Below are 22706 nucleotides of genomic sequence, written 5' to 3' on the forward strand. Positions count from 1 at the left end.
GGTCATATAAGGCCCTCCCCCGCTTCGCTCGGTCAGCCCACAAATCGAGCACAAAACACCTCTTCTTTCAATTCACTATTAGAAAAATCAGTACTGCCAGGACCATGATATTTGACTCCTATTCCCAGTATGTTCTTGAACCAAAATTGTAGGAAGAACTACAAAAAAAAATCAAAAAAAAAAAAAACCTAAATCAAATTTCTCATATCAAATCCAAATTTCAAAAAGAAAAAACCAAATCAATTTAAAAACATAAACAAACCTGGATGATTAGCAATAACCTCCAGTGTTCCAGATTGTCTCAGAACCAAACAAAATATCTTAGTTTCTTTATGTTTAAGAAGCTTAATAAATACATTTCCTCTTTCTTTCCACTTATTTCCATCATTATCAAATCGGTACAGTTTCGCTTGTCTACAGAATCAACAATCATAAACCAAATCATCAATTTTGAACTGGCTCAAATCAAATCAAATCAAATCGAAAAAGGTAATAAGTAAAGAGATTGATGAAGCGCCATAAACTACAATCTTACCCATATTGGGGTCTGCAACATTTCAATTTGTATCTTCACCACCCTATGTTATTCCAAAACAATTGAATTCGACTCCAACAAAAAGCACTAACCTGAACCGGAGGATTCATCATGAAAACAAACCATCAATAAGGAATACGACTGATTTCAATTACGACACATAATTGACCCATGTAAAGTGTTTCTTACCAATTTTTTGAAGATCGAGGTGGTGGTGGTTCAATTTCAATGAGAAGTCGGTGAAAGTTGAAAAAGAATTTCGATTCTCATTCAGTCTCAATCCTCCAACTTTCGAAAAATTCTTATTGAAATCTAATCACCAAATTCAACATTCTCATCCATCAGTTTCAATTTTAATGGTGGATTTGGACTTCGTACGTACGAATTTGAATTCAAAAACCCTAATTTTCCTGTGAAAGGATTAGAAATCCCTGGATCGAAAACAACCCCTAGAAATAATCTAAAGTAACAGTGATATTTGTGCAAACCCTAGAAATAATCTAAAGTAACAGTGATATTATGAGGAAGAGTGGTGGTGGTGGTGATTGAATCTGCTTGGTGGTGGTTGGAGGTGGAGGAGAGTTGTCGAAGAATTCAGTTTCGATTTCACCCTTATGTGGGTTTTTTACACAATTATCCTTCTAAACTTTGCGTTATTACGATGGAACAGGTTAGAAAGTTAAAAACACGGAGGGGGAATCGCGTAATTCTGTTAGAACAAAAGTCTTTACGGCGCTTAGTTTGTGTTATATTTACATAAGTTGCAAATGTATTACATCATTTTTTGGTAAAGGAAATTTATTAAAACAAAACTACATGGGCCTTACAAAACGAGGGAAGACCCTCCCTCTGTGATCATTATTTAACAGAGTGCACAAAAAAGAAGAAGGTAATTCTATCCATGTATAGATAAGTCTATCACCAACTGCCTTTTTATCTAAGGCATCAGCCACATAATTACCTTCTCTATAATTATGCCTAAAAGAAATATCCTGAAAAGAACCAGAAAGGTACAAAATATCTGCCAGGATATTAGCAAAGTACCAAGGAACTACACATACTTTATTACATAAGGAACTACTCATACTTTTTTAGCTAAGGCATCAACTACCAAGCAGATTCAATCACCACCACCACCACTCTTCCTCATAATATCACTGTTACTTTAGATGATTTTTAGGGTTTGCACAAATATCACTGTTACTTTAGATTATTTCTAGGGTTTGTTTTCGATCCAGGGATTTCTAATCCTTTCACATGAAAATTAGGGTTTTTGAATTCAAATTTGTACGCAAGAAGTCCAAATCCACCGTTAAATTGAAACTGATGGATGAGAATGTTGAATTTGGTGATTAGATTTCAATAAGAATTTTTCGAAAGTTGGAGGATTGAGACTGAATGAAGGTATTACATCAGTTGCAAAGGTAATTAGAAACTAGATTTTGTGCCCGTGCTACGCACCGAGCATTTTTTTAACCATATTTTTGATTTGGTGTGATGTGGGTTCGTCCCATCCCGTCGTACATTTTGTATTTGGTGTTGCGGGGCTTCGCCCCACCTCATCACGATACATTTTTGATTTGGTGTGGTCGTCTTCGCCTCGCCCCGTCCCGATGTATTTTTGATTAGGTGTGGCTCGGATGTGCCTCGCCCCGTCCCGTCGTGCATTTTTGATTTGTTGTGGTCGGCTTCGCCTCGTCCCATCCCGACGTATTTTTGATTAGGTGTGGCTCAGCTTTGCCTCGCCCCGTCCCCATGCATTTTTGATTTGGTGTGGCTCAGCTTTGCCTCGCCCCGTCCCATCGTGCATTTTTGATTTGGTGTGGTCGGCTTTGCCTCCCCCCGTCCCGATGTATTTTTGATTAGGTGTGGCTCAGCTGCGCCTCGCCCCGTCCCCATGCATTTTTGATTTGGTGTTGCGGGGCTTCACCCCACCTCATCACGATGCCTTTTTTATTAGGTGTGGCTCGGCTGCGCCTCGCCCCGTAGCTTAAATTTTTAGTTTGGTGTCGTTCGGATTCGCCTCTCCCCATCCCGATACATTTTTGATTTTGATGCAGTAAATAACGGATAACGTTCTCTTGATATTAAGTTTTTAGCTTGGTTACTGATATTAAGAATAGCTCATGCCACAAAATTTGCTTCCATTGTAATGTATTATTGGTGAAGCTAGAGAGTAATTTTTTATTGTGGTATTATTATTTCATACCCAACTATAATTTTAATTTTTTATGTCTGTTAGCCACTGTGTGAATTTCTCTTGGTAGAGTTAGAATTTGAGATTAAAGACGAATAACGATAATTTTTCATTAAAATTGATTTTGATCCCATATACGATTAAAGTTGATTTTGATCTCTAAACAATGTAGTCGATTTCTTCTCTTTTCTCCTATGGGTGTTGCTTCTCCTGCTGTAGGTATGAAATAATAGTCCAAAGACTCCTCCAACTATAACAAAATACTACCAATATTTATATCATTTATTTGAATAAAGCGCTTAATTATGATAATGAAATACATCAAAATTAGCTATTAATCCAACAATAGAATTTTTACCTGACCCGCTAAATTACATGTAAACAACTATTTTTTATTACCCTAGATTAAAACCTGTATATAATCTATCTAAATATAGAGCACAATATTAGTTTTTTGGCACAACTATTTTTCTTTTAAGATCCACATGTGCTGCACTTTTTTTTTGGGTTTCTATGGTATCTCCTACCACAACACCTTGAAGATTCTGCGACCATAGTGCATCTTTCGGACCTGCAACAGAACAAAGAAGAAAAGAGGACTCAACAAAGTAAGTAAAACTAAAGAAAAGATCATAAACACCATAATTCAATGCACTCTAACTCTAATTTATACCGGTAACGACAGAATTGTGCAGGTAGCACCCTGCAAAAACATCTTCAATACATGAACACCTTCATGTTGGTAAGAACTCGGACATTTGAGAACTCTTGCTATGCTATAGTAGTTGGCGCTATAGTAGATGACTGTGCACGTAACATTGTAACATGACAGGCTAAAGGCTAATTCTCCACTGAAAAATATCTGGCCATGAACTGGAGGGGTGGATGGCACTAAGGATTGTTTAGGCTAACATTTCCAATTAAACGATAAGTGAATTCTGGTATAACACTCCCTGCGTGAACGTGCGGCTCTACCATATCGCTGATATTTAATAAGCTACAGTTTAGTCTAAACACCGGTATATTAACATGCCCCTTTCTCAAATACACAATCATAAACTCACTAAGTGGTTGGTATTTGAGAAAGGTTTACAGACATATGAGGTGCATATAGTGCATGTTTTACACAACACAAAACCAAAGAAGTAATTTAAATAGTTAGAATATGTCTCAAACATGAATTATATAAAGAGGTTAGAATATTAATCTGCAATCTTATACAAAACTTACGTCTAAAAATCAAATCTAGTTACTCACTTTTTGTCCCCCATCTATTTCCTAAGATTTTATGTCAAATATTTTAATCAAAGATTTTGGTTTACTATAAAACTCATATAAACATTCTTTAGCAGAGAGTTATAATGCATAACTACAAAGTTCCAAAGCAACTATTTTTAAGTACCGATAAATTAGAAACCTTCGTCATATCCTAACAAAGATTTACGTCTGCAGTGCTACCAAAAAGTGTATGCCTACACTGTTGTAAATGCTAACTAATAAATCAGATATCTAATGCAATTGCAAATTTTTGTTTGGTGGGAGACAATGTTGTGTTATGTAGATAGGAAAAATATTTAAATAAACAACATCTTCAATAATGTCCAAATCGGTCATTGTTAGCAACATGAACTTCTCCATCACCGAAGGGACAGCCAACCACATATTATTTAAAAAAATAAGGTATATATCGAGGACCAAAGTAATAAAGAATATAAGAAAACACAGATGTTAAAATGTACCTCATATTACCTTACTGAATTGCCTATTACGACATAAGTCCTTCACGGGCTGATTCAACTTCATTATAGAAATTAGTTGTTTCCAACAAACTTAGATTGCATGTGAGTGGTTCTAGTGAATGTTGATAGTAAAATTACTCTCTAGCTTGTTGAGCCCAGCTCCTTTGTCTCACTTGCCCCAAATGATCCAATCTGTATTTGGAACAAATAGCAGTGTTCAGGTCCAAAATCATATTTATCAAATTCATTCCTGGTCACAAATACAAAGAATGCTACATTGATTAATAATATAAGTTCCAAAAATGGAATTTCATTACTTGCATATGGGTACTCTTCATTAAAATCAGAACTACTTTGTATCTGGTACTTGTATAGGGGTTTCAAAAATAAAATTTAATCTTTTGGATTACCTGAGTTTGTATGTTCAACAATATCACATTCTTCTAAAGTCTTCGATTGGTTTTACTAAACCGCATAGGTACCTATCTCAAATATACCTTGGAACTCATACCTTGGAACTCCATGATTATCTCTGGTCGCAACTTCGACGTTTGTGGAAGGAGTGAAGTACAACCTTTTTTCGCATAAGACAGGCCTGTCACCACGGATGTATGTGGTCATCCTCAAGTTCTTAATTAGGGTCATTGAAGGAGTAGAAAGATCTATTGGCCTCTCTTTGCGCATGGTGGTGTATTCAAGCTTGACAACAGCAAGGGTCAAATTTCCCTGCTTTTTAATCAGTTGAAACATCTACGAAAATTAAAAGAATAATATAGCAATCAGAGTAACTGTATATGCATGTAGTAATGCATCAAATAGCAATCAGAAAAACTTGTATAAGTATGTTGTAAGGATCACCTGATCCGTAAGAATCCATTAAAAATTAGTTGAAAAAGCTAATAGTCAACGGAAACCAAAGATGTAGTTCATGCATATGTTCACATCTGGAAACTTGATGCTTACATTTTTGTTTCACAACTTATTATAATCATTTTTATCAAATTCATGCTTACTTTAGCAAAGAGATTAAGATATTACAGTATAAGCATAACTGATGGATGAGCAGCGCAAGTACCACAGTTGCATCATGATCTCGAAGATGAGAAAAATGGATATGTAGTATATAGAGTAATAAGGATTGTTCTTACGAATTTTTTTGACTTGAATGTAGCTGAGGAAAAAAAGGGGGAAATTTTATAAACTCTTATTAGATAAAGGTTTTGTCCACAATTAACCAAGCAGAAAGCACAACCTGAACTCATATCAACTAAGATCCAAATACCAAGTCATCTAAACCCTTATTGGACAATCTGTTCATAGAATCTAACCTTATAAAGAAATATGTGATGGAAGTTCAATTAGAAGAATGCATGTGGCCAAACATGAAATACAAATCTCTAGGAAACCCTAAGAGAATTAGAAACTTGAAAATCAATGGAATTAGGCTACAAAAACCTTACCATCAACAGTACAACCTAAACACTATCTTAGAAAAATCAGTAAACTAAAATTAAGAAAATTACTGCAATTCAGATACAATAAGACAAATTAAAAAAAAAACCTAACACATCAAGAATCAAAATTAAATATCAATTAGGGGTTTTGTCTGAAACAGTGATTTTCGAAACCAAACAATAAGAAGAGAATGAATCAAGCGATGCCATACCAGTGATTTTGATTGAAGTCAAAAGCGAAACCTCAATAAACCCTAGTCTGCAAAATCGAAACATCCAAATAAGCAAACCCCTGTTTCGTGATTATCCTTCGTATTAATAAGAACATGACCTAAAAGCCACGATGATTACTCTGAAAATCAAAGAGAATATAATGGAGAAAAACGATGAGTGAAAAGAGAACATTATGCTGTGGTTTTAGGGTTTTAATGAATTTTTTTCCTTCCTTTTTTTTTGTTCCGGGAAAGTGTTATATATGTGCAGATCACATTTTTCTTTTTTTTTTTCTTTTTCCGGAATGCCGTTTTTTTCAATGAAATAACTTGTAATCAAAATAAAACCAACGACCAAAGTGCTGAGAAGAAGAAACGATAGCAAGAATCGATTCACATAATCCACACTGCAATTTATACCAACCAAATATCTGTGTACATCAACTAAGAAACCCATAATCAAATTCTTTATCAATCAAAGAAAAAGAAAAAAATAAGTATCTCACAAAACTGTGAGATAGGCAAAAAGTATAAGATCACACACCGATTAACAGAATGTGATATTGCTCTTTTGTACCTGCAAAATAAACATGGGTTAGGGTTTATTGATTGTAACTGCAAAATAATACATGGGTTAGGGTTTTATCACAAAACCAAAGAGGTGGAGAAGGCAAACAAAGAGAGAAGAAGAGAATAGAATAAGGGTATGGATAAAAGAGATGTCATTAGGGTTATGGAGATTCAACTTCGTTCAACAGAAAACTTGTTTTTTTTTTTCCAATTCAATCTAATGAGGAAAGTCCAAGCCGTGAGCATAACAAGGATATTCAAGCATGGTTAGGAGGAAAATGTTTTTGATTTGGATAATATTTTGACTAAGGAGGAACTAGATGAGGCAAGTACTATTCAGATTGATGAAGTGCGTGCTAAATTCATTAGAGATCCAGCTTATAGACAAGACTATTTCAAGGAAAAAAAGAGCAACTGGATAGAATGTCAACTAAGAAGAAAGCTCAATCTCCTATTAAGCTTGTTCCGGGTGGTAATTGTGCTTCAGATGAAAATGAAGAGGATTGTAACTATGATGAAACTTATGATGATTATGAAGATGATTACAAGGAGACTTATAGTGACTATGATTTGACTCAAATAATTGCTGGTCTCATTCCTAAGAAGAAGAATTTTAGGGTTGAAAATAAGGGGCGAAACGTTTCTAATTTTCCTAGGAGCTTATTTTATGTGTTTTTAGAGTTTTTTGCCCCTTTGGTTTATGGGGGTGGGGAAGCCTTGAGCCCTCATTTGGCACTGGTTCATTGAGAGTTGGAGCTCAATTCGTGTACTAATATTTTGGAATGGTTTCCTTATAGTTCCAGCTGAAGGGATTGCTCTCCTCATTTATGGCACCAAACCACCACATAGCCCTTTGCTAGTTGGGTACTTCAGTGAGGTATACGCCTATTTTTGATTAATATTCTCAGCTGATTTTCTTTATCCCGTTTTTCTTATCCACCTTTATTTGTTTTCCAGTTACGCAACTTGCTAAAGGTGTATCATGGTTATGATCATAAGTTGTAGTTTAGCTTATGCTGGGGAAGACAGTCCTACTGATAAACTATGTCCAAGTAAGGAAAAAATACATTTTTCTAGTTCATGTTCTACAATGACAACGGTTTGCCTATTTTATTCGATTTCTACTTACTAACAAGTGGGTCTCTACCAGGGCCGTGGAGATGTATTCCTCCATCTAGTTGACTTGATTTATAATCAATTATGTTTTTGACTTGTTATTTGCGGTTAGAAAGATCTTCAGGTAGGTATTGCTTCTGTTATTGCAGTCGTTTTGAATCATGCAAGAGGTGCTTTATAGCTTGGACGTCTTTATTTACGTAAATCCCTTGTTTGCCTATATGATGCAGATTCTCATGTTACTACGATTTTGAGGATACACTCTTGTGAAGAACTTAAAGGGCCTGTTTCAAAGCTTTGGGTTTGACGCATATCCAGTAGTCATTAGCCTTATCATCTTTCAGGTATTATTGTCCCGTAGTCTGGTCATAGAACCTGACCCTGAAGGTGCATCCACTAGTATATAAGTTCTATACATGTTGGAACCTTTTTTTTTTCGTTAACAAATTTCTCATGAAAATAGCAATTTATTTTCAAAAGTAGCTGGCCCATACCAACTTACTTGTGTTGAATGATTGGTCAGTATATAGTGTGGTCGCTCACTGACCCACTTCCCTTAAGTTGTAAAGAGTTAACGTTTGTTTTTGGATGAAACCATTATTGGAATTAGCTTTTAATTGCTTAGAAATGCTCAACTCATTATCTTAGTGGGGTTCTGCAGCTGTTCATAGTAAATATGTTGCATTTCTAAAAGCTATATGTTTGCCGCATCTTATGTTCCGCTGATGTTAGGATCAATGATTACATTATCTTTTGCGGGTGAAACTTTGAACTGTATGAAAATTTTTGAACTTTTTAAATTAGGTTTGTAAACGAATTTCAGATTGAGCATTACTCTAGCGCTGAAAATGTCACTGGTTTGCAGGTGTTGATGGTAAGAAAGGTGGTGGTGGGCATCAAGCGAACCTTACCCCTTGGAAGGAAAGACCCTGCAAGTGGAGGCATCAGGTCAAAAAAAACTCCAAAATCTACACTTCAGTGGTGATTATTTTGCAGAGTAAGGCTAACCCCTATGGGCTAGATTGAACTGCTAGATTGGCCAAAAAGTGTTGCAAATCAAGAAAAAAATGTGGGGAAAAAGTTAATACTACTTCTGGATACTTCTCTCTCCTAGCAACTGCTCGCAGTCCAAGTAGCAGCGAGATTGAAACGCGCTCTAAAAATAATTTTATGCTGAACCGTTCAGCGCTCATATTTTTTGTTATAGTATCATATTCCGATGGTGTACAATACTAGCTGATTCATTTTCTCACTCTAGGTCATGTCCTATTCGTACACTAAAAAATTTTGATACATTTTCCCACTCTCTGTCCACCTAAGCTTCAATTCTTATAGTCCTCCCTAATTACACTGTCCTCTCTGCAATTCTGTCCCCACATCCTCCTCGATCCGCAAATATAAAATCACAGTTCTTCAATGCAATGGAAGAGTACGAACACCTCGGGTGAAGAAAAGCATATTTTTGTGCTGTTTTCTGCACGAAAATGATAATGGTTCGGTGTTGTCATTGTTTTGTTCAAAACGCTGTATCCTTCAGCGTTGGACGATGTACTGTTCAGCGCCACACCATAGGATTTAGGAGGTTGACCAATCTAACTGCTGCTAGATATATCTAGTCCAGGGGTTAGCCTAAGAAAAAGACATTCATTGATCACGTGTTGTCTTTTTTTATCCCTCATGTTAGGGCCACAATCACTGGGTTGCATTTCTTTAATCTGTAATTTATTTATCTTTCAGATTTGAAACCTTGATGTTGTAAAGTAAATTCAGTTATAAAGATAATGTTCATGCAATTTCAAATTATGGTTCGTTCATATCGTATTTTATTCTTTCTTGAGATTCAGCTGAATCAGCTTCCCTGCTGATTAAGCTAAATCAAATTTCATTTTTTTTTATAAAATATAATCAATGATACGACTTTGTCTTTCAGATCGTTCTACATAGTCTGTTCAAGATGGTCGTAATCTGAAAAATTATAAGAATCCCAGAGACAGTCTTTTGATAATTAAGACTACAATGTTAGGCTCCCAAAAGCAATCCTTTCTAGAGGTTTTAAGTGTGTTTCTGACCGACTTTTTTATTGCATTTTCCACTAGTGACTTAATTATAAGAAAAAGGTTGAGCCGGGGCGTGAGGCCCCGGTGATACCTAGTATCAATGGATAAGAAAAACATATTGATGTAGTTTAAAGTGGCTTCGTGGGACGTACAAATTTAAAAACCATGTGTCATGTGTTGAAGACTACAAGTTGCACGACATTAATCAGAGGCTGGGTTATGTGTCAGCATTTTATTTTATTGACATTGTATTTCAGGTGAGGGGGTCGATTCACCAAATTGATCTTTCAAGTTATTTAGAGACGCTTTATCATGATCCTTTGGGTAGAAAACATTATGCTGCAACTAAAAGCGGCCAATTAAAACCCATATATAACGAAATTACCGAACATCGCTTATGTCTACAGTTGTCAACTTCAAGAATACCAATTAATGTCCGGTGTTCAATGTTGATCCTGATGGACACATATTGTATACTAATATCCGAGTTCCCATCATTTAATGGTTTTACGCATAAAATGTGGTGGTATTTAGGCTTATCTTCGTCTTATGGTGCCTGACAAACATAAACTTATTTTAAGATACATGCAATGTGTATTCAAAAATTATTAACAGTAAAGGTTGAGAACTGATAGATACCAAACCAATAACATAAGATTGAGGTGATTTTTATATGTAATTCTCGTTTTCGGAGTGACAATAACGGTACAAAAACTATTTAATATGTTTTACGATTTGTTCTACAAAATTGTTGTGTAAACCTAAAGTATTTATACTAAAAGGAGAGGTTGAGTCGGGGCCGTAAGGCCCGGTGATACCTAGTAGGAAATATAAAAAATATGATATTTTGTTTGTATAGAAACTAATTATTTTATATGAAGTTTATTTATAAATTAATAAAGTATTAATTAATATATAAATTAATAATTATTAATTCTATTGGTTAATTAATATCTCGTTTAATTAATAAATTTTGATGATCCCAATCATGATTTTTAAAAGCGTACGTTAGGTGATTTCTATATGTAATTCTCATTTTCGGAGTGACAATAACGGTACAAAAACTATTTAATATGTTTTACGATTTGTTCTACAAAGTCGTTGTGTAAACCTAAAGTATTTATATTAAAAGGAGAGGCTGAGTCGAGGCCGTAATGACCCGGTGATACCTAATAGGAAATATAAAAGATATGATATGGTAATTTTGTTTATATAAAAATTAATTATTTTATATGAAACTTATCTATAATTAATTTATTAATTAATTAATATCTCATTTAATTAATAAATTTTGATGGTCTCAATCATGATTTTTAAAAGCGTAAGGCGTAAGTTTCGCTTCAAAAAATTCTCCAAACCCCTTCGAAACGCCGAGGGGATTCGAACCTCCCTCCTCCACCCCACCTAAAGTAGGCCTAGCCCCTGAGCCACGAATTACTTTTTGACAGTTATAGGACATATTTCATTCTATACAAAAATTATCTTTTAGTTGAGCATTTAAACATGGAAAATTTCTTGTTTGGTCTTAGGCCCATATAGTTATTTATAGTAGGGTCCAACCGCAATTCTTTTTTATCTGGAGGTCCAAAATTAATTAAAACATGGAAATGTCTATAATGCCCATTACTACCAAACGTGTGTGTCTACACTGCTTACAAATTTGAGTACATATCTGGTACACTGCTTAAAAATTCGAGTACATATTTGCTACCCTGCTTACAAATTTGAGTACATATCTGTCTGAGTACATATCTGTCGTACTGCTTACAAATCCGATTATATATCTGAATGCTTACAAATTCGAGTACATATTTGCTGCACTGCTTCCAGGTAGAGTACAAATCTGTAAGAATCAATGATAAATAAATTAGAAAACGTATTACATCACATACATTGTAGGATCATACAATGTAGCAACCCAACCTTCTATGTTCCTCCAAATCCATTTGCAGCACACCTTCTTTCATGTTTTAATTAATTTTGGACCTCCAGATAAAAAAAAATCCGGTTGGACCCTACTATAAATAACTATATGGGCCTAGGACCAAACAAGAAATTTTTCATAAGATAAAGTAATCAGAGACATCATCGTCGTATAAACTAAGTTGTTATAGCTGGTTTATCTTCTTTTTCCTCTACCTTAGGTGATCTTGAATGGAGAGAACCATGTTCAATATGGAGGATCTTCCTAAAGATATTGTATCAATAATTCTTTCGCGTGTAACTGGTGAATGCGTCTTAAACTGCAAGTTGGTATGCAAGATATGGGAAACACTCCTCCGCGATAGAAAGGTGAAGGAGGGTCTTCTTTACTCTGCTACGCTACGCAGACATCCCCCAACAGTAATATGGGAAAGGACGGCTACATTTTATTACGGAGATTATGATGACATTATGAGTGATTATTACACAGTGAACCCTTTGAAACCCCTTACTAAGATCGAGCATCCAAAAGTTAGACGGGGTGATGCTAATATCCTGATAGGTTCTTGCAATGGTTTGGTTTGTTTGGGTATATCTAATAATCACGGTGTCCGTGATCCAGTCCATGTCTGCAATCCGTTCACCGGAGAATATGCCAATCTTCCAATGCTAAACATGGATAAGTCTGGTGACTTCTCTGTTATAGTATATGGATTCGGTTATTTACAGAAGACTAACGAGTATAAGGTTGTGAGGATTTACTACCCCAGCTATCCAGGTGTTGGTTCGGTCCAGATATACACTCTTGGCAATCGCAGAGGATGGAGAAGCATTGGAGAAATTAAACACAACTTGTGCAATCCTGGTGTCCTAGCAGATGAAACACTCTATTTCATGAATGCCGGAAGGAAAATTTCTTGTTTGGTCCTAGGCCCATATAGTTATTTATAGTAGGGTCTTACCGGAATTTTTTTTTCCGGAGGTCCAAAATTAATTAAAACATGGAAATGTCCATAATGCGCATTACTACCAAACGTGTGTGTCTACACTGCTTACAAATTTGAGTACATATCTGGTACACTGCTTAAAAATTCGAGTACATATTTGCTACACTGCTTACAAATTTGAGTACATATCTGTCGTACTGCTTACAAATCCGATTATATATCTGAATGCTTACAAATTCGAGTACATATTTGCTTCACTGCTTCCAGTTAGAGTACAAATCTACAAGAATCAATGATAAATAAATTAGAAAACGTATTACATCACATACATTGTAGGATCATACAATGTAGCAACCCAACATTCTATGTTCCTCCAAATCCATTTGCAGCACACCTTCTTTCAAACACACGTCACAACCAATTTGTAACTTCATCAAGACCACCACCGATTTCACAGGCTTGCAAATCTGAACCAACAACAACTCATGTTCCTATCATTCAAAATCTGTCATTTCTTGCAATAAGTTCTGAACTGCAGCTCCAGATCATCTCCATATCCAATTCCAGTACTGAATCAAACGTAACAAAGAGCATCTATTTCAGTATTTCATATACGTACTGAATCAAACATAACAAGGAGCACTTCCTATGAGTATGCGATATATGTACTGAAGATTCATGAACTACAAATCAACAGTATGACAACAACAGGTGACAGATCTATGAAAAATAAGAGAATCGAAAGACATATTACAGTATTTCACATAAGTACTGAAGGGTAAGACTAAAAAATGAGCAAAAACACAGCAAATAGCACTTCCTATCAGTATTATACATACATACTCATGGATCGAACCAAAAAAATTGGAAAAACTTCAAATAAAACAAAATTAGAAGAGTTTTGTATCAGTACGCCATATATGTACTGTCAATTCATACACGAAAAACAACTGTAACAAACCTAAAAAATGTTATAATGTTGAACCAATGATAAATCACAAATAACCGATACAGTTTTAGTTACCTGTAACCCTGGGAAAACAGCATTGTTAATCGCAGATTCCATATCAACCCAAAGAACAGGATCTTTCTTGAAGAAAATCATGCCACCTCTGGGACCTCGTAATGACTGCAAATTGAAACAGAAGACATAGTAAACAACATGACCCTTGAACCTAAACCAATAAAAACAAATGCTGCTTGTGTTGGTGTCAGTAGTTGCAGTCTTGCAGACTTCATGAATGGGACTAGGTGTACCTTGTGAGTGGTGGTTGTTACAACATCACAGTATTCAAATGGGTCGGCAAGTACAGATGCAGCAACGAGACCACTTATGTGAGCCATATCCATCATGAGAAAAGCCCCAACAGAATCTGCAATCTTCAAGAAACATAGCAGGAAAGGGAATTAGGTGTGCGTAATGGGTTAACTAGTCTGATTCTCTGATCACTAAGAATCACAACTATTTACAATCAAAAGATATGTGTATACCTTTCTCATTCGAGGATAATCGAAATCACGAGGATAAGCACTAGCACCAACAATGATGAGTTTTGATCGAAAGAGGGTGGCAGTTTTCTCAAGCATATCAAAATCAATAAGGCATGCAAGTGAATTTGGTAATGAATGCAAATTATCAACGAATTATAAATGAACAACAATAGACCACATAGTCATTACACAATATAAGAATGCAGAGCAGCACCTGTTGATTCATCAAGACGGTAGGGCATCGATTCAAAATAAATCGAAGTCCCAGATACCCGTCTTTTAGGAGTCATAAATCCATGTGACAAGTGACCTCCATGAGGAAGATCCAGACCCTGTGCCAGTTACATGAACAAATTAATACAGCCCCATATTTTGAAAGGAGAGTTGATTACATCCCTTAGGGGTTCAAAACTGATTTCTGGAGAGAAAGAGAAAGAGGCCTCAACTTACCATAATACGGTCATGTGGGTTGAGAAGTGCAGTGTAAACTTAAAAGTTAGCAGGAGAACCAGACAGAGGTTGGACATTAACTCCCCATTTCTTTGGGTCTAAGTGAAATGCAGCCAAAGCCCTTTGTTGACAAAGTGTCTCTAGCTCATCAATGTACTCATTGCCACCATAGTACCTACATTGCAGAATGAAATGATCAAATGCATTTCAATACAACTACAGGGAAAAAATACAACATTAAGCACCATCTTTACCTTTTACCATGAATCCCTTCTGAATACTTGTTTGTGAGGCAAGAACCCACAGCTTCCATCACTGCGCGAGATGTAAAATTCTCTGAAGCAATGAGCTCCAAGCTGTTAAACTGACGATTCTTCTCACTATCAATTATTGAACGTACTTCAGGGTCTGCCTAACTTGAGAAGGTAATCTATCCGCAGTAGTAGTACCCAACTTGGGGAAAAAAGTTGAAGAACCTTTAGTAAAAAGATTGGGTTGTTGTACAGCAGCACCCATTATTGCAGCTCCACTGTATGCCTGCATCTTCTTCACTTCTCCTTAAACATAACAAGGAACACTTCCTATGAGTATGCGATATATGTACTGAAGATTCATGAACTACAAATCAACAGTATGACAACAACAGGTGACAGATCTATGAAAAATAAGAGAATCGAAAGACATATTACAGTATTTCACATAAGTATTGAAGGGTAAGACTAAAAAAGGAGCAAAAACACAGCAAATAGCACTTCCTATCAGTATTATACATACATATTCATGGATCAAACCAAAAAAATTGGAAAAACTTCAAATAAAACAAAATTAGAAGAGTTTTGTATCAGTACGCCATATATGTACTGTCAATTCATACACGAAAAACAACTGTAACAAACCTAAAAACCATAAAAGCGTCAATCAAATCGATTTGATTATCAGAATACAATCAAAAAAACAAATCAAAAAAAGAAAACCGAACAAAATAATCAAACAAGATGATTAGAAAGCATACCTGGAAACAGAAAACAAATATTCTCCTCGTAAATCATAAGAATTTTATATTAGTACACCAAATATGTACTGTCAATTCATACACAAAAAAAACTGTAAAAAACCTGAAAACATAAAAACGTCAGGAAAATCGATTGCATCTTCATAATACAATCAATAGAAGAAAAACGAAAAAAATAATCAAAGAAGATGATAAGAAAACATACATGGAAACACAACAAATCTTCTTGTCGTAAGTCATAACGATGCATCTTCTTCTTCTTCTTCATTCAAAATAATCTAGGTTTCTGTCAATACAGGATATACGTACTGTTGTTTCATACAAAAAAACAAATCTAAAAACAACAAAATGGAACTAGTTAGATCAAATCTAATATCGAAATGAACCAAAAACGTGATTATTCATCTAGATCTAGTAAATAATCAAGAAATCAAACATGGAGATCAAAATCTTAATCAAACACCACAACGATTAGACCATGGATCGAACAAAAAAAACTGGAAAAACTTCGAATAAAACTTGCAGAGCTCGAACAAAAAATCGTTGTGATGATTAATATCGTAAGAACAAAAAATCCACCTACCGATTACACTTGCAAGAGCTCGAACTCATGAATCGAACAAGGACCTCAAATAATCTTCACTTGCAGAGCTCTTCTCTGAAAACATAAATTGAGAGAATGAAAAAGAAACGAACGTGTTTCTTAGCTTAAAAAAACTTGCGGGGTGTTTTGGGAATTATGATAATACGTCACATGTGTCCCGCACGTGTACAGGACCTAGGCTTAAAAAATTAGGTCCAGTTTCATGTTTTCTTTTAATTATGGACCTATGCTTACTGGGCTTTAGTGGGTGGACCTGCCATTAACTAAGACTACCATAATAGTACCTATTGGTAATTCCTATTTAAACATAAATTTCATAGCTAACTAAGAACAACTAGTTTTATTTATAGGCGCTTCAAACACTAACCATGAAACGACGCTTCACGCTTCAACATACGCATCGCTTCTTAAAAATGAAAAACGCTTCACGCTTTAAAAATCTTGGTCCCAACAACATTAATTTATAAAGTTTCTACTGTACTTTGAGATGCAGTATTTTTCATGGTCTCCAACAAAAGATTTGTTAAAAGAAAATGACCTGCAACAAAATTGAAATAATATAAGATAGAAACATCGCCAGTTACGTGTCCACAAAATTAAATTATGTTGGGGAATAAGGAATTAGATAAGACGGTCAGGACAGTATAGCGCAGAACTCAAGTACGAAAGGACGTCTTGTTGGTTGATGCTTGATAAGGTTAGAGTACCCTAATAAATCTCTATATTGACAGACAAAACATAATCCTGACCACTGATACGACGTACCTAGATGTTGTTGCAAACTGAAGCTCTATCTTGTCTGCAGAGAGCTTGTAAGGCAATACCATAACTCCTGCATTATTACTGCAGCAAAGAGTAAAAACTTCTTAACAAAAAAACATTCATCCCCAAAAAAGCACATAAGAAATTGCAAAAGAGTAGTGAAAATAAACCTCTCAAATTATTTGGATACTTAGAGCAACCACAGTCACGATACCCAAATTTGGTCCCAGAAAATATCGCAGTGGTGAGGAGTAAACCCAAATTTGGTCGCCAAATCTCTGCACAATATATCCATTTAGTAAATAAAATTCAATGAAACTTCCAAGCAAATACTTACCGTCCATGTATACTAGTACAACCGTTGCCACGGTGGGAGGGCCGACCGAAGAACTTGACGAAACGTCACCACTACGTGATTGCATAGATTCAGATTTTTAAAATTTGGCTGCAACTCTCTCTGACAAACAGTTTGCAAGAACTACAAACTTTTAGTATTTGATAGACTACCAAGAGACAATTGGCATGCCTGTAGACCATTGGGGTCACAGGTTTCCAGTATTTTAAGACATGGGGAAATTCGGACTGCCAATTATAACGCCCATTTTATTTTAAGACATGGGAAAATTCGGACTGCCAATTATAACGCCCATTTCAGAAAAATGATACTTTCATTTGTTTCGTTTTTGTCTGAAAATAGGACAAGAACTGAGAATATCACTTTTCCTGGAACAGAAGGAATGTTTCTACTGGGCTAGTTAAAAAGTGAATGACGAACTGCCAGTATTCGCATCAAAGTTGCTTCTTTAGCAAAAATTACTTGCATTCTTTAGCAAAAGTTACTTACATTATTAATACAGCTTATACTTGCTTTTGTTTTCTAAAAAATCAAAACATATAAGGAGACTTTTTACAATTCTATGAATTTCTTTTAAATTTTTCTGAAACATTCAGGGAGGAATATTTAAAAAATCTACATTATCATCAGCTGTCTTCTTCAGTTAGCACACTACCATGTAAGATAAGGTCCGAGAGGTTTCTGCGAAACAAACATCAAAATTGATCAGTTTACCCGGTTTAGATATATTTTCTCAAAGGGACATCAAATTTAAACGAACAAGGGAAACATACCACAATTCTCTCATGATACCAAGGTTTAGGTGACATATAATCAACCTGATGGACTTCTTTTCCATCTGCAAGCCTAGCACGTTCTTCCGCTGCAATTTTCACGAAATGATAGAGCAAGGACCAGAAAGAATGATGAGAAAGACAATATGAAGAGCTACGTACAAAACTTCTATTTTATCTTTAACAAGAGTTGAGATATTGCAAGGTGCTTAATTTTGCTACTCTCTCAACAAATCAATCAAATGAAAAAGAAATGTAGTAGTCGGGAGTACTTACGGAACTCTTTCAAACCGCCAGACAAAAGAGGGTTATTACTTTATTTACTCTGACTCCTTCGTTGTCGTTGGGCTCATCATTCTGATTACCATTTTTCTCCTCCAACTTGTTCTTCTTTAGTGGTGGCTCTTCTCGGGAGTTTCTGATGGTTTTCTGCTTACCCTTAAACCATTTTACACAGCGATCGCCTAAATCTTCAAACCCAAAAACAAAATATTAAAAGGAAAAGAATGAAAAGCAAAACTATATACAGGTGAGCTAGATATAAATTTTTTTTAGTGGCATATGATTAAATAAACTAATAATAACAATACCAAATTAAGATTTATGAACCCACATGGAAAACTTTAAAACCCCAGAATTAACAAAGATATTTCAGCTCATAAAACTGGGCACACTGTACAAGATTTGTAAATAACGATGTGTAACATAGATGTAATACTTTCAGAACCACTTGAGAAACAACAAAAGCATATCATTTCCCTCATGAAATGGCAATCAGACCCTAGCAATCACCAAATTCAAGAAAGGTGCCTAACTGAGAGAAAAAATCCATAGGGGTGTAGAAACATCTGTTTATCTATTGACCTTAACATATCAAATTCACCATTATAGTCTATAGAACAGAAGTCAGAAGTTAGGCATGGCTGCAAACCCTTGGGCACCTATTTAGCATACAATACGTCCATGCAAAATAATGGAGAGTAGTAGAGTGCAAACGATCAACTAGCTTCACCAACCCTCCACATTCAGAAACAAAAACTCCCATAACAATCACTCAAATGGAAAAATAAAAAGCCTCAATTTGAAGGCAAGTACACTTACCAGTCTCTTTGCTACTATCAACTTTATCCTCATCCACTCTCAAGCCACCATTTTTGTCAATCACCTTCACATTGGTCTCACCATTCTGCTTACTACTGCTCCTCTATAATCTTCAGTAGTTCCTCTTTCAGAGATTTCCTGCTGGTCTCATCCCCAGTGTCTAACATTTGAATAATGCGAGCATACAATGCTGGTTTTATCATCACAAGGAAAAAATTAAGCATGAGAAGAGAACTGAATATAGGCGACTCAAACAATGAATTGAATAAATAATATAGCCTCTATTCATTTATCACAAAACAACATGCATGGGAAACTTGAAATTCCTAGAATTAACAGACAGTGGTCCATTCATAACGACGATGTGCAGAACAGATGTAATAATTTGTGAACCACTAAAGTAAAAGCATAATTTCTAAACTGAAATGATAATCAGATCCTAATAGCATAATTTCTTCAGAAACCCGTAAATGCACAATTGTTCACAATAACTATTTTGAGAACTAAGTAGATGGCCATATTCAAAGCAAGTGCCAAATCTATGCAAACTCAATGTTGGTGTGTTTTACTATAACAAAGTTTGCTGTCGGAGACAAATTATTGAAATGATTTCAAAATCAATATTAAGAACTAAGATCTCCTCCTCCACTAAATTCCCACATTTTGCAGTAAACCAATGAGTAAAGAACCAGTAAAAAACATAAGTTTGACACCAAGCATGAATCCAGGTCCTACACTTTTGATTCATATGTTAATGGGAATGAAAACAAGAATATACATTTGAATTACCTTCTGTCAGAATCCTCCTGAAACCATTTCAATGTGGTACTCTTGCCAAAAGATTCTTTGCTCAAGGGTGCGATTATTAGGCTATCTGCAGTGCACGCAAGTGCACCCTATCGCGGCTCTTTAGTTGTAGTACTTACTCATTTCCCATGGTAAGTTTCATTCACTGCACAGTTGCATTTTTCAACAGAGTTCAAGCCATTCCAGTTCAAACATCCCAACACCAAAACTGCACTGCAATCTGCAACTTACCATTTCATGTCTATCTTCTCAACTCAACTTCATCATCTTCTGCCAATAAAACTTCCTCCAACTGAAGACAACAACAAGGCAAATCTCCACAAACAACACCGCCAAATCTTCACTGCTTGCCAGTTCAATTCCATTACCTCAGCACTTCAAGCCTAGCCATTGCTCCAGCTCTTCCATGCTTTCTCTGCAATCATTCCTAAACATACAGCTATAATTCATACTCCCGGTAACTCCAGCTGCTGAGGACCAACACCACCTGAATCTTCATACTCCATTCAAGATCAACACCTTCCGCTCCTTTCTTCCTTGAACTTCTTCCAGCACCGACACCAACCGTCCTTCAAATCGGCAAACCCTAAATCAAGCTCCATCTTTATGTTCTTCTGATTCTCCACATGCAGCCATGAATCAATAGCAGTACACTAGGGTCCTCTTTTATTTCTTGATTCTAACACGGATTCAAGGAAACCCCATTTCATGAATTCACCACAGCAACCACAAGAATCAACATCTCCTCCTGATTCTCCATCTCAATCACCGTTCCACCTAATTCAGCCACAGATTCACCTCAACGAACCCTAGATTCAGAATCATGAGACCCTAATTTCCATTTCTTACTTCAATCAGTTCAAGAAAAAAACTCATCTGCGATTCCTCTCAACGGAAGCATTTCCAGTTTCAAATCTCAGTTCAAGGAAACCCTAACTTCGAACCCTAGTTTCAAATTGCAATTTCACCCTTCTTCTCGATTGAATTATCTTCAAATCAAACCTAGAAACATCACCCTTCAAAACCAGTAACCACTTCCCATGAACATCTCCATCTTGTCTTCTTGGCTTCAATTCTCTGTTGGAGTTTGGGGACGAAGAAGAAAAAACAACGAAGGAGAGGGAAGAAAGAAGAAGGAAAAAGAAAAGAAGGAGAAAAAAGAAAGAGGTGGCCGGGATTCGATCCCGCACCCTTAAGGTCAGTTTGACAAAAATGTCATCCATAAGGATATTTTTGGTTTTTCAGCCCTGACAATTTACAATCTTTTTATTCCAATCGATCATTTACATTTTACAAAAAAAGTGGTCATATAAGGCCCTCCCCCGCTTCGCTCGGTCAGCCCAACAAATCGAGCACAAAACACCTCTTCTTTCAATTCACTATTAGAAAAATCAGTACATGCCAGGACCATGATATTTGACTCCTATTCCCAGTATGTTCTTGAACCAAAATTGTAGGAAGAACTACAAAAAAAAAATCAAAAAAAAAAAAACCTAAATCAAATTTCTCATATCAAATCCAAATTTCAAAAAGAAAAAACCAAATCAATTTAAAAACATAAACAAACCTGGATGATTAGCAATAACCTCCAGTGTTCCAGATTGTCTCAGAACCAAACAAAATATCTTAGTTTCTTTATGTTTAAGAAGCTTAATAAATACATTTCCTCTTTCTTTCCACTTATTTCCATCATTATCAAATCGGTACAGTTTCGCTTGTCTACAGAATCAACAATCATAAACCAAATCATCAATTTTGAACTGGCTCAAATCAAATCAAATCAAATCGAAAAAGGTAATAAGTAAAGAGATTGATGAAGCGCCATAAACTACAATCTTACCCATATTGGGGTCTGCAACATTTCAATTTGTATCTTCACCACCCTATGTTATTCCAAAACAATTGAATTCGACTCCAACAAAAAGCACTAACCTGAACCGGAGGATTCATCATGAAAACAAACCAACCATAAGGAATACGACTGATTTCAATTACGACACATAATTGACCCATGTAAAGTGTTTCTTACCAATTTTTTGAAGATCGAGGTGGTGGTGGTTCAATTTCAATGAGAAGTCGGTGAAAGTTGAAAAAGAATTTCGATTCTCATTCAGTCTCAATCCTCCAACTTTCGAAAAATTCTTATTGAAATCTAATCACCAAATTCAACATTCTCATCCATCAGTTTCAATTTTAATGGTGGATTTGGACTTCGTACGTACGAATTTGAATTCAAAAACCCTAATTTTCCTGTGAAAGGATTAGAAATCCCTGGATCGAAAACAACCCCTAGAAATAATCTAAAGTAACAGTGATATTTGTGCAAACCCTAGAAATAATCTAAAGTAACAGTGATATTATGAGGAAGAGTGGTGGTGGTGGTGATTGAATCTGCTTGGTGGTGGTTGGAGGTGGAGGAGAGTTGTCGAAGAATTCAGTTTCGATTTCACCCTTATGTGGGTTTTTTACACAATTATCCTTCTAAACTTTGCGTTATTACGATGGAACAGGTTAGAAAGTTAAAAACACGGAGGGGGAATCGCGTAATTCTGTTAGAACAAAAGTCTTTACGGCGCTTAGTTTGTGTTATATTTACATAAG

General features: G+C 35.7%; 3 long non-coding RNA genes and 1 pseudogene across 6 annotated transcripts; 1 reads left to right on the top strand and 3 right to left on the bottom strand.

The window, feature by feature from the left end:
* Nucleotides 1-3238: 3238 nt before the first annotated feature.
* Nucleotides 3239-6963, bottom strand: LOC113299420. Of its 4 annotated transcripts, none has more exons than XR_003334887.1 (4): nucleotides 6682-6963; nucleotides 6138-6184; nucleotides 4482-5197; nucleotides 3239-3303 (listed from the first exon to the last, which is right to left on the bottom strand). It is a non-coding gene; the product is annotated as an uncharacterized LOC113299420 (long non-coding RNA). The 4 variants fall into 4 exon arrangements; XR_003334890.1 differs by having other exon boundaries at nucleotides 4482-5200; XR_003334889.1 differs by having other exon boundaries at nucleotides 4482-5221.
* Nucleotides 6964-7445: 482 nt separating this feature from the next.
* LOC113299419 lies at nucleotides 7446-9600 on the top strand. Its single transcript, XR_003334886.1, has 5 exons — nucleotides 7446-7584; nucleotides 7665-7759; nucleotides 7858-7947; nucleotides 8054-8167; nucleotides 8689-9600. It is a non-coding gene; the product is annotated as an uncharacterized LOC113299419 (long non-coding RNA).
* A 3379-nt stretch (nucleotides 9601-12979) lies between these two features.
* LOC113295836 lies at nucleotides 12980-15207 on the bottom strand (annotated as a pseudogene).
* Nucleotides 15208-17852: 2645 nt separating this feature from the next.
* On the bottom strand, nucleotides 17853-19394 carry LOC113299422. Its single transcript, XR_003334894.1, has 4 exons — nucleotides 19299-19394; nucleotides 18474-18667; nucleotides 18198-18286; nucleotides 17853-18105 (listed from the first exon to the last, which is right to left on the bottom strand). It is a non-coding gene; the product is annotated as an uncharacterized LOC113299422 (long non-coding RNA).
* Between the last annotated feature and the right edge of the window lie 3312 nt (nucleotides 19395-22706).

The sequence above is a fragment of the Papaver somniferum genome, chromosome 7 (genome assembly GCF_003573695.1).
Source record: "Papaver somniferum cultivar HN1 chromosome 7, ASM357369v1, whole genome shotgun sequence".
In the NCBI taxonomy this organism is placed as follows: domain Eukaryota; kingdom Viridiplantae; phylum Streptophyta; class Magnoliopsida; order Ranunculales; family Papaveraceae; genus Papaver; species Papaver somniferum.